The sequence below is a fragment of the Leucoraja erinacea genome, chromosome 8, assembly GCF_028641065.1.
Source record: "Leucoraja erinacea ecotype New England chromosome 8, Leri_hhj_1, whole genome shotgun sequence".
NCBI lineage: Eukaryota > Metazoa > Chordata > Chondrichthyes > Rajiformes > Rajidae > Leucoraja > Leucoraja erinaceus.
This window is the reverse complement of record NC_073384.1, coordinates 33,508,282-33,518,869: the sequence shown is the minus strand read 5'-3', so window position 1 is coordinate 33,518,869 and position 10,588 is coordinate 33,508,282.

Sequence of the window (10,588 nt, the reverse complement as noted above, 5' to 3'; positions counted from 1 at the left end):
CGGACTGGAGGGCTGTGGCTCGGGGCTCAGTGTTGAGCGCATTGCTGTTGGTCATCTACATCAATGATTTGGATGAGAACATACATGGCATGGTTAGCAAGTTTGCAGATGACACAAACATGGGTGGTATTGTAGATGGTGAAGATGGTTGTCAAACATTGCAGCAGAATCGGTTGGACAGATGGGCTGATGAATGATTGATGGAATTTAAAACAGAGAAATGTGAGGTGTTGCATTTTGGGAGCACTAACATTGGCAGAACCTACACAGTGAACGGTAGGCTCTGGGGAGTGTTGTAGAGCAGAGGGATCTAGGAGTACAGGTACATAGTTCATTGAAAGTGGCATCACAGATAGATTGGGTGGTTAAAAAGGCTTTTCTTACATTAACATCAGTCAGAGCATTGAGTATAGAAGTTGGGAGGTCAAGTTGCAGTTGTAGAAGACATTGGTGAGGCACATTTAGGGTATTGTGTTCTGTTTTGGGCACCATGTTATAGGAAAAATGTTGTCAAGCTGGAAAGGGTGCTGAGAAGATTTACAAGGATGTTACCAGGACTCGAGAGCCTGAGCTATAGCAAGAGGTTGAACAGGCTAGGACTCTATTCCTTGGAGCGCAGAAGGATGAGGGATGACCTTATAAAGGCGTACAAAATCATGAGAGGAATAGATCGGGCAGATGCAGTCTCTTGCCCAGAGTAGGGGGATAGAAAAAATATAAGTTTAAGGTAAGGGGAAACGATTTAATAGGAACCTGAGGGATAACCTTTTCACAAAAAGGGTGGTAGGTGTACGGAATAAACTGCCGGAGGAGGTAGTTGAGGCAGGTACTATCACAACGTTTAACAAACATTTAGACAGGTACATGGATAGGACAGATTTAGAAGGATACTAGACCAAGTGCAGACCCGTTGGGTCTGCTCCCCCAATGGTGTGATTCCCCCAACCCAATATTCCACCATGCACCCGTCTCCTCCAATGGAATTGAAGCCGTTGCCAAATGTAAGTTTCCAGCACTCCCCTGACTCCCTCAATTGCACCTCCCCTGCCTGCTGCAGCAGTGAAAAGTTCAGTGTTCCTGTCTTGCAACTTTGTTTCGAAGTGTGTTGGAAGCTGATAGGAAGGAGCAGCCGTCAACGAATCAAAAGGCAGGAAGGGATCCGTACTGCAGGCGGACGGACGGCGGACGGATTTGAGTTTTATATATTAATAGATATGGTCCAAACGCAGGCAGATGGGATTAGTGGAGAGGGATATGTTGGTCAGTGTGGGCAAGTTTTGGCCAAAGGGCCTGTTTCCATGTTGTAAGACTCTGACTCTATAACTTTGGTGGATGGGAGCAAAACACATAATGTGGAGGAACTCAGCGGGTCAGGCAGCATTTGCGGAGGAAAGGGACAGACGACCTTTCAGGTCGGGACCCTTCTGCAGACTTATAGAGTAGGTGGGAAGAAAGCTGGAAAATGGTGGTGGTGGTGGTGTGGCAAAATCTGGCAATTGATAGATGGATACGGGCAACGGGGTGGAGGGGTTCACAGATAGGTGGAGTAAGTAAAGGCTGGAGGTGAAAAGGAGACAAAGGGGTGTCAGATCAGGAGAGAAGAGAAGTGAACTGTAAAGGCGGAGGGAGATATATAGGTGGGTATGGAGAGAAATGGGATCAGTTTAATTTGGCATCATGGTAGGTTAAAGGGCCCGTTCCTCTGTCAGAGTTGAATGGTATGGAAACAGGCCCTTCAGCCCATCTTGTCCATTCCAGCCAAGATGGCATTCTGGGCTAGTCCCAATTTCCTGCATTTGGTCCTGCATAAGACCTTCCCATCTATTTCTGAGCTGTGCTGTTCCATATACTAAGATTAAAATCAGGAGTGAATTTAGAAATGGAGCAGAGATCTTGGAGGATTTCAGAAGTGGTGGGACTTCCAGTGAAATGGACACAGATAGCACTTGAATAAATGGAAGGAAATCTCAAAACGCAGGACCTGGTGAACCAGGAGTTGACCATGGGAGGGGGACACAGTGACAGAGAGAATTCAGCAGAGTCCTTCATGAACTTATTCAAGGAGGATATGCCTTGGGAGAACATTTGAATCATCAAACCAAGAAGTAATAGAGGCCACAGATCATTGCTACGGAGGTATACTACGGGTGGGGTTGCCACCAGGTTTTGGAGTCGGTTAGTGGTGGAGATGGGTGGATTGCCCCGTTGGGAAAAGTTCCAGAGACCAGTTAGCTATCCAACATAGCAATGACCTTATGCAATGCGTGGAGTGTTGAATGTGGCTGATCAAGGAATTATTTTGGTGGAAATCCGTCACTATTTAAAATGCATAACTCTCTTCAAACAGTGCTTTTACTTTCTTTAATAACAGAAGAGCAAAACCCAAGGGTGTTTGCAATGGAGCAGGACGTTGCCTGGGCTTGTGGCCTTGAGTCATAGGGAGAGGTTGGATAAGTTGGGAGTTGTTCTTTGGAGCGTAGGAGACCGTGGGATGAGCTTGGCATGGGAGGTTGAGAGGTACCTTAATATAGGAGGCTGAGGGGTGATCTTAGCGTAGGAGGCTACGGGGCGATCTTAGCGTGGGTGGCTGAGGCAGTACAGATCTACCATCTACCTCATTGAGACCTTTGAACTATCTTTAATTGGACTTCATTGTTATATCTTGCACTAAATGTTTATCCTTTATCTTTGCACAGTGGACAGCTTGATTGTAATCATGTGTAGTCATTCCTTTGACTGGGTAGCACGTAAAACAAAAGCTTTTCACTGTACCTCGGTACCAATGACAATAATAAACTAAACTAAACTTTACTTTAGATTTTAGATATACAGCATGGAAACAGACCTTTCGATCCACCCGAGTCCGTACCGACTGGTGATCACCCCGTATACTAGCACTATCCTACACACTATGGACAATATACAATTTGACCAATGCCAATTGACCTACAAACTTTAGAGTGGGGGAGGAGAAAACCCACGCGATCTCAGGGAGAACATGCAAACTCTGCATAGACGGCACCCATACTCAGGATTGAACCCGGTTCTCTGGTGCTGTAAGGCAGCAACTCTACCACTGCACCACTGTGTTGCCAGTAATAGTATAGGAAAGTTGAATTTAAACATGTTGAGGTGTACAAGATCATGAGCGACATTGGTAAAGTAAACACTCTTCAGTCTTTACGTTTATTATTGTCACGTTACTAAGCTACAGTGAAAAGTTTTGATTTACATGCTACCCAAACAGAAGTAATACTGTACTTCAATACAATCAAGTCAAACTCAAGTACAATGGGTAGAGCAAAGGGAAGGTGCAGAATATTGATCTCAGCAATGCAGTGTGTCAGTTCCAGAGACACAGTCCAATGTCTATAATGGGGTAGAGGTAAATCAGACAGTACCCTAGCTTATGGAGTCATTTCCCCCGGGTAGATGGTTTAAATACAAATGATTAAGGCGAATGGAATGAGATTTAAGAGGCATCTCAGGGGCAACGTTTGCGTTCAGAGGGTAGTCTGTATCTGGAATGAGCTGCCAGAGGAAGCTGTCGAAGCAAGATTCAAGATTCAATTTAATTGTCACGTGTACCAATTAAGGTACAGTGAAATTTGAGTTATCATACAGCCATACTAAGTAAAAAGCAAAAAACACACAGCACATGAAATAAAGTTTAACATAAACATCCACCACAGTGGAATCAACATTCCTCACTGTGATGGAAGGCAATAAAGTTCAGTCATCTTCCTCCTTTGTTCACCCGTGGTCGGGGCCTTTGAACATTGCTGATGGTCCGCTGTTCAAGCCCTCTCGTCGGGATGATCGAAACTCCGGCGTTGGGACCATGGAGTTCCCAAATTGGCAGCTTCTTACCGGAGACCTCTGCTTCACAGTATTAAAGTCCACAGACTCCAACACTGGCGATCCTCGGTAAAAGATCCCAGGCTCGTCGATGGTAAGTCTGCACCGCACCTGCGGCTTGAAGCTCCGGACCGGTCTCCAGGAAAGGCCGCACTACTACACGTTGTAGGCCGCAAAGGGAGGGCGGAGATGTGGCACAGAGAAAATTTGCATTTCCGTCAAGGTAAGTGACTGAAAAAGGTTTCCCCCGATGGCACCCCCCACATAAAACATATCAAGAGACATTAAAACAAACATTCAAGACATACTTAAAATAATAAAAACAGAGAAGGGACAAGACAGACTGCTGGCGAGGCGGACATTACGGGTGCCACCCAATGGTAAGCAGAGACTATTACAACTTTTTTAAAACATTTGGACATATATAAGGACAGGAAGGGTTGAGAGGGATATGGGCCAAATGCAGGCAAATGGGATGCCCAGTATAGTCAGCATGGATGAGGTGGGCCAAAGGGCCTGTTCCCATGCTGTACAGCTATGCGAGTCTTTGAGCACAAAGGGAGGAGGTGAAGCGGCAATACTGGGATACAGTGCCCCCCCCTGTGGCAGGTTTGCAGCATAGCACTCAGGCACTGCTCTGGGCAGCCGCTCAATTAAACTGGACAAGTCCCTCCACTCCCCATCTAAAAAGTCTCAATCCTTTTCCTATCTCAGTCATAGAATTGTACAGCCCTTCGGCCCAACATGCTCATGCTGACTAAGATGCCCCATCTACACTATTCCTACCTGCCCACGTTTAACCATATAATATAACCATATAACAATTACAGCACGGAAACAGGCCATCTCGACCCCATAGTCCGTGCCGAACACATAATCCCCCCTAGTCCCATATACCTGCGCTCAGACCATAACCCTCCATTCCCTTCCCATCCATATAACTATCCAATTTATTTTTAAATGATAAAAACGAACCTGCCTCCACCACCTTCACTGGAAGCTCATTCCACACAGCCACCACTCTCTGAGTAAAGAAGTTCCCCTCATGTTACCCCTAAACTTCAGTCCCTTAATTCTCAAGTCGTGTCCCCTTGTTTGAATCTTCCCTACTATCAGTGGGAAAAGCTTTTCCACGTCAACTCTGTCTATCCCTCTCATCATTTTAAAAACCTCTATCAAGTCCCCCCTTAACCTTCTGCGCTCCAAAGAATAAAGCCCTAACTTGTTCAACCTTTCTCTGTAACTTAGTTGCTGAAATCCAGGCAACATTCTAGTAAATCTCCCCTGTACTCTCTCTATTTTGTTGACATCCTTCCTATAATTAGGCGACCAAAATTGTACACCATACTCCAGAATTGGCCTCACCAATGCCTTGTACAATTTTAACATTACATCCCAACTTCTATACTCAATGCTCTGATTTATAAAGGCCAGCACACCAAAAGCTTTCTTTACCACCCTATCTACATGAGATTCCACTTTCAGGGAACTGTGCAGTTATTCCCAGATCCCTCTGTTCACCTACATTCTTCAATTCCCTACCATTTACCATGTACGTCCTATTTTGATTTGTCCTGCCAAGATGTAGCACCTCACACTTATCAGCATTAAACTCCATCTGCCATCTTTCAGCCCACTCTTCCAACTGGCATAAATCTCTCTGTAGACTTTGAAACTCTACTTCATTACCCACAACCCCACCTATCTTAGTATCATCTGCATACTTACTAATCCAATTTACCACACCATCATCCAAATCATTGATGTACATGACAAACAACAGTGGACCCAACACAGATCCCTGTGGCACCCCACTCGTCACTGGCCTCCAACCTGACAAACAACCATCCACCATTACTCTCTGGCATCTCCCATTCAGCCACTGTTGAATCCATCTTGCTACTCCACCACTAATACCCAACCATTGAACCTTCTTAACCAACCTTCCATGAGGAACCTTGTCAAAGGCCTTACTGAAGTCCATATACACAACATCCACTGCTTTACCCTCATCAATTTCCCGAGTAACATCTTCAAAAAATTCAAGATTAGTCAAACATGACCTTCCAGGCACAAATCCATGTTGACTGTTCCTAATCAGACCCTGTTTATCCAGATGCTTATATATATTATCTCTAAGTATTCTTTCCATTAATTTTGCCCACCACTGACGTCAAACTAACAGGTCTATAATTGCTAGGTTTACTCTTAGACCCCTTTTTAAACAATGGAACAACATGCGCAGTACGCCAATCCTCCGGCACTATTACCGTTTCTAATGACATTTGAAATATTTCTGCCATAGCCCCTGCTATTTCTACACTAACTTCCCTCAATGTCATAGGGAATATCCTGTCCGGACCTGGAGACTTATCCACTTTTATATTTCTCAAAAGTGTCAGTACTTCCTCCTCTTTGATCCTCATAGTTTCCATAGCTACTCTACTTGTTTCCCTTACCTCACATAATTCAATATCCTTCTCCTTGGTGAATACCGAAGAAAAGAAACTGTTCAATATCTCCCCCATCTCTTTTGGCTCTGCAGATAGTTGTCCACTCTGGCTCTCTAATGGACCAATTTTACCCCTCGATATCCTTTTGCTATTAATATAGCGGTAGAAACCCTTCGGATTTACTTTTACCTTACTTGCCAAAGCAACCTCATATCTTCTTTTAGCTTTTCTAATTTCTTTCTTAAGATTCTTTTTACATTCTTTATACTCCTCAAGCACCTCATTTACTCCATGCTGCCTATAATTATTGTAGATCTCCCTCTTTTTCCGAACCAAGTGTCCAATTTCCCTTGAAAACCATGGCTCTTTACAATTTTTACGATTTCCTTTCAACCGAACAGGGACATAAAGATTCTGTACTCTTAAAATTTCACCTTTAAATGTACTCCATTTCTCTTCCACATCTTTCCCATAAAACAAACTGTCCCAATTTACTCCTTTTAAATCCTTTCGCATCTCCTCAAAGTTAGCCTTTCTCCAATCAAAAATCTCAACCCTAGGTCCAGTTTTGTCCCTGTCCATAATTATATTTGCCCCATATCCTTCCAAACCTATCCTATCCATGTACATATCAAATTTATTTTAAATGTTGTGACAGTGCCTGCCTCAACGACCTCCTCCGGCAGCTTGTTCCATGTACCCACCACCTTCTGTGTGGAAAACATTGCCCCTCAGGTTCCTATTAAATGTTTTCCCTCTCCCCTTAAACCTCAGATCTCTGGTTCTTGATTCCCCTACTCTATGTATTCACCCTATTTATTCCCCTCATGATTTTATACACCTATATAAAATCACGCCTCAGCCTTCTGTGCTCCAAGGGATAAAATTCTAGAAAGAACGGCACAAAGTGCTGGAGGAACTTAGTGGGCCAGGCAGCATCTGTGTACATTTTGGGTCAGGACCCTTCTTCAGATTAAAGTCCTAGTCTGCACACATCTTCGTGTAGTTCAGGCTCTCAAATCCTGGCAACAACCTCACAAGGACTATGCATTCACCTGACCTTTGATTTTATATACAATAGACAATAGGTGCAGGAGTAGGCCATTTGCCCTTCGAGCCAGCACCGCCATTCAATGTGATCATGGCTGATCATCCCCAATCAGTACGTCGTTCCTGCCTTCTCCCCATATCCCCTGACTCCGCTATTTTAAGAGCCCTATCTAGCTCTCTCTTGCAAGCATTCAGAGAACCTGCCTCCACCGCCCTCTGAGGCAGAGAATTCCACAGACTCACCACTCTCTGTGAGAAAAAGTGTTTCCTCATCTCCATTCTAAATGGCTTACTCCTTATTCTTAAACTGTGGCCCCTGGTTCTGGACTCCCCCAACATTGGGAACATGGTTCCTGCCTCTAGTGTGTCCAAGCCCGTAACAATCTTATATGTTTCAATGAGATATCCTCTCATCCTTCTAAACTCCAGAGTGTATAAGCCCAGCTGCTCCATTCACTCAGCATATGAGTCCCGCCATCCCGGGAATTAACCTTGTTAATTCCAGGAATACACCTCGACGAGACTACCCCTCAGCCTCCTGTGCTCCAAAGAATAAAGTCCGAGCCTGCTCAATCCGTTTTATGTTTCCTTTTTTATTTTCTACACACCTATTTAAAGGATAAACCAGTGGGGTGGGGTGTGGAGGGGTGGTGGCATGTGGTAATAAAATGGTATTGTTGTAATCAGATACATTAATGGTCAGCATAGACTTGTTGGGCTGAAGGGCTTGTTTCCATGACACATGACTCATCGATTGGAAGCAACATGTTTTAAAAGCAATTTTAAATTCAGTTCACCTTTGCGAAACTAAATCAATTATAAACTGATTCAAATCATCGTGTGGCAACTTGTACCGTCCAGAGGGCAAAATTAGGAGATTTATCTGGCACCGCTCTTGTTTTGAACAGGAGCGTCAAGAGACTAAAGACAAAACAAAAATCTTTCAGAGCAAAGAGATGCAAATGGAGACGTAAGGAACTGCAGGTGCCTGGTACACGTGACACTAAACTAAACGATGGAATCCTAAGTAAAAGACAAAGTGCTGGAGGAACTTGGCGGGTCAGGCAGCATCCATGAAAGGAATGGACATGTGATGTTTCGGGTTGGGATCCTTCTTCATACTGATAGAGCAGTGGGGGTAAAGCAGGAATGGAGAGGTGGGGGCGGGATAAAGCCTGGCAAGTGATAGGTGGATACAGGTGAGGTGGGGTGGGGTGATTCAGTTGAGCACCTGTTTCCACGTTTTATCTCTAAAGTAAAGAAGTGCAGCAGTTGCAACTCTCCAACAAGACAAAGGAGATAGTGATCGACTTCAGGAAGCAAAGTGGTACACATACCCTAATTTGCATTGACGGCACCGAAGTAGAGATGGTTGAAAACTTCAAATTCCTAGGAGTAAATATCACCAACAACTTCTCCTGGACCACCCATATTGAAACAATAACCAAGAAAGCACATCAACGCCTCTACTTGCTTAGAAGGCTTAGGAAGTTTGGCATGTCCCCAACAACCCTCACCAACTTCTACATATGCGCCGTAGAAAGCATTTTATTGAGATGCATCATCGCTTGGTTTGGGAACAGCCAAGACCGCAAGAAATTGCAGTGAACGCAGCCCAGACCATCACTCAAACTAACCTCCCTTCCATAGACTCCATTTACACCTCACGCTGCCTCGGTAAGGCCAGCAGTATAATCAAGGACGAGTCGCACCCTGGCCACTCCCTCTTCTCCCCTCTTGCAAAAGGTATAGAAGTGTAAAACGCACACCTCCAAATTCAGGGACAGTTTCTTCCCAGCTGTTATCAGGCAACTGAACCATCCTACCACAACCAGAGAGCAGTGTTGAACCAATACCCTACCTCATTGGTGACCCTCAGACTATCTTTGATCGGACTGTACTAGCTTTATCTTGCACTAAACGTTATTCCCTTATCATGTATCTACACTGCGATTGGCTGTACTGTATCATGTATTGTCTTTCCGCTGACTGGTTTGCACGCTACAAAAGCTTTTCACTGTACCTCGGTACATGTGACAATAAACTAAGCTGAACTGAATAACTTGTCAAAAATTACTTGATGTTACTTTTCCTTCAATATGTTACTAAGTTACTATTTTCTTCCTCCCCTCAGCTGGCCTGCTGCTGTGGCTCAAGGAAAAGTGCTCTCTGCTGTGGCAGCTGTCCAAATAATAAAATCTCTACAGGTACTCGGGACATGTATTCTCCAGCACATGCTGGGGACCATTGTCTGCTTCCTCATGTTATCTCCAACCATGGGTGAACATTGAAGGCATACACAAGTAACAAATCAATTACATTAATTCTCTCTTCCCACAGATGCAACTTAACCCGAGTGCCTTCCATAGTTTGATATTTTTTACATTCAGATTTTTATGCCCGGTTTTGGGCATGGCACCTTAGGAAAGGCGCAATTCATTGGAGAGGGTGCAGGAAGGATCGCAAGGACGAGGGACCGATGTGGATGGACTGGAGATGTTGCCTTTGTTTCCCTTGGAACAGAGGAGGTTGGCAGAGGATCAGAATTATTTAATATCAAGAAAGGTCCAGGTAGAGGATCGTGAGAAACGGTTCCAATCAGCAAGACGTCAATGTCAGAGTCACAAAGCACAGAAAAAGGCTCTTCAGTCCAACTCATCAATACCAAGCAAGATGCCCCATCTTGGCTAGCCCCATTTGCCCATGTTTGGCCCATATCCTATCCATGTACCTGTTCAATGGTTCAATAATGCTTTATTTGTCACATATGTAACTGCAGTGAAATTCTTTTTGCACATATTACACTTGCAGGCGGCGCCATTTTCAGTGCCATTATTCAAAGTCCAAAGTCTGGTCGGCCCATGCCCTCGATGCACTGAAGCAGTTCCAGCAAACCGACTTCCCTCTCCTCTCCTGTCCAAGTGTTTTTCAAATGTTGGTGAAATAGTGGTAAAACTGGCAGATACAGGATGAAAATGATGGACAAAAGAATAGGAGTGTTGGGAGTGATATGAAGCACACATTTGTAGGCAGGGAGTGGTCGTGGTGTTGTGGTGTTTGGAATGGGATTTATGCCCAGGGTCACGGGGGGGGGGGGGGGGGGGGGGGGGGGGAGAGCATGGACTGGTCATGCCAAGAGGTGGCACAGACTTGATAGGCTTAATCTCCCCCCCCCCCCCCACCCCCTCCTGTTGTAACAATTCTGCGGAATCATCTGGGTCACTTCA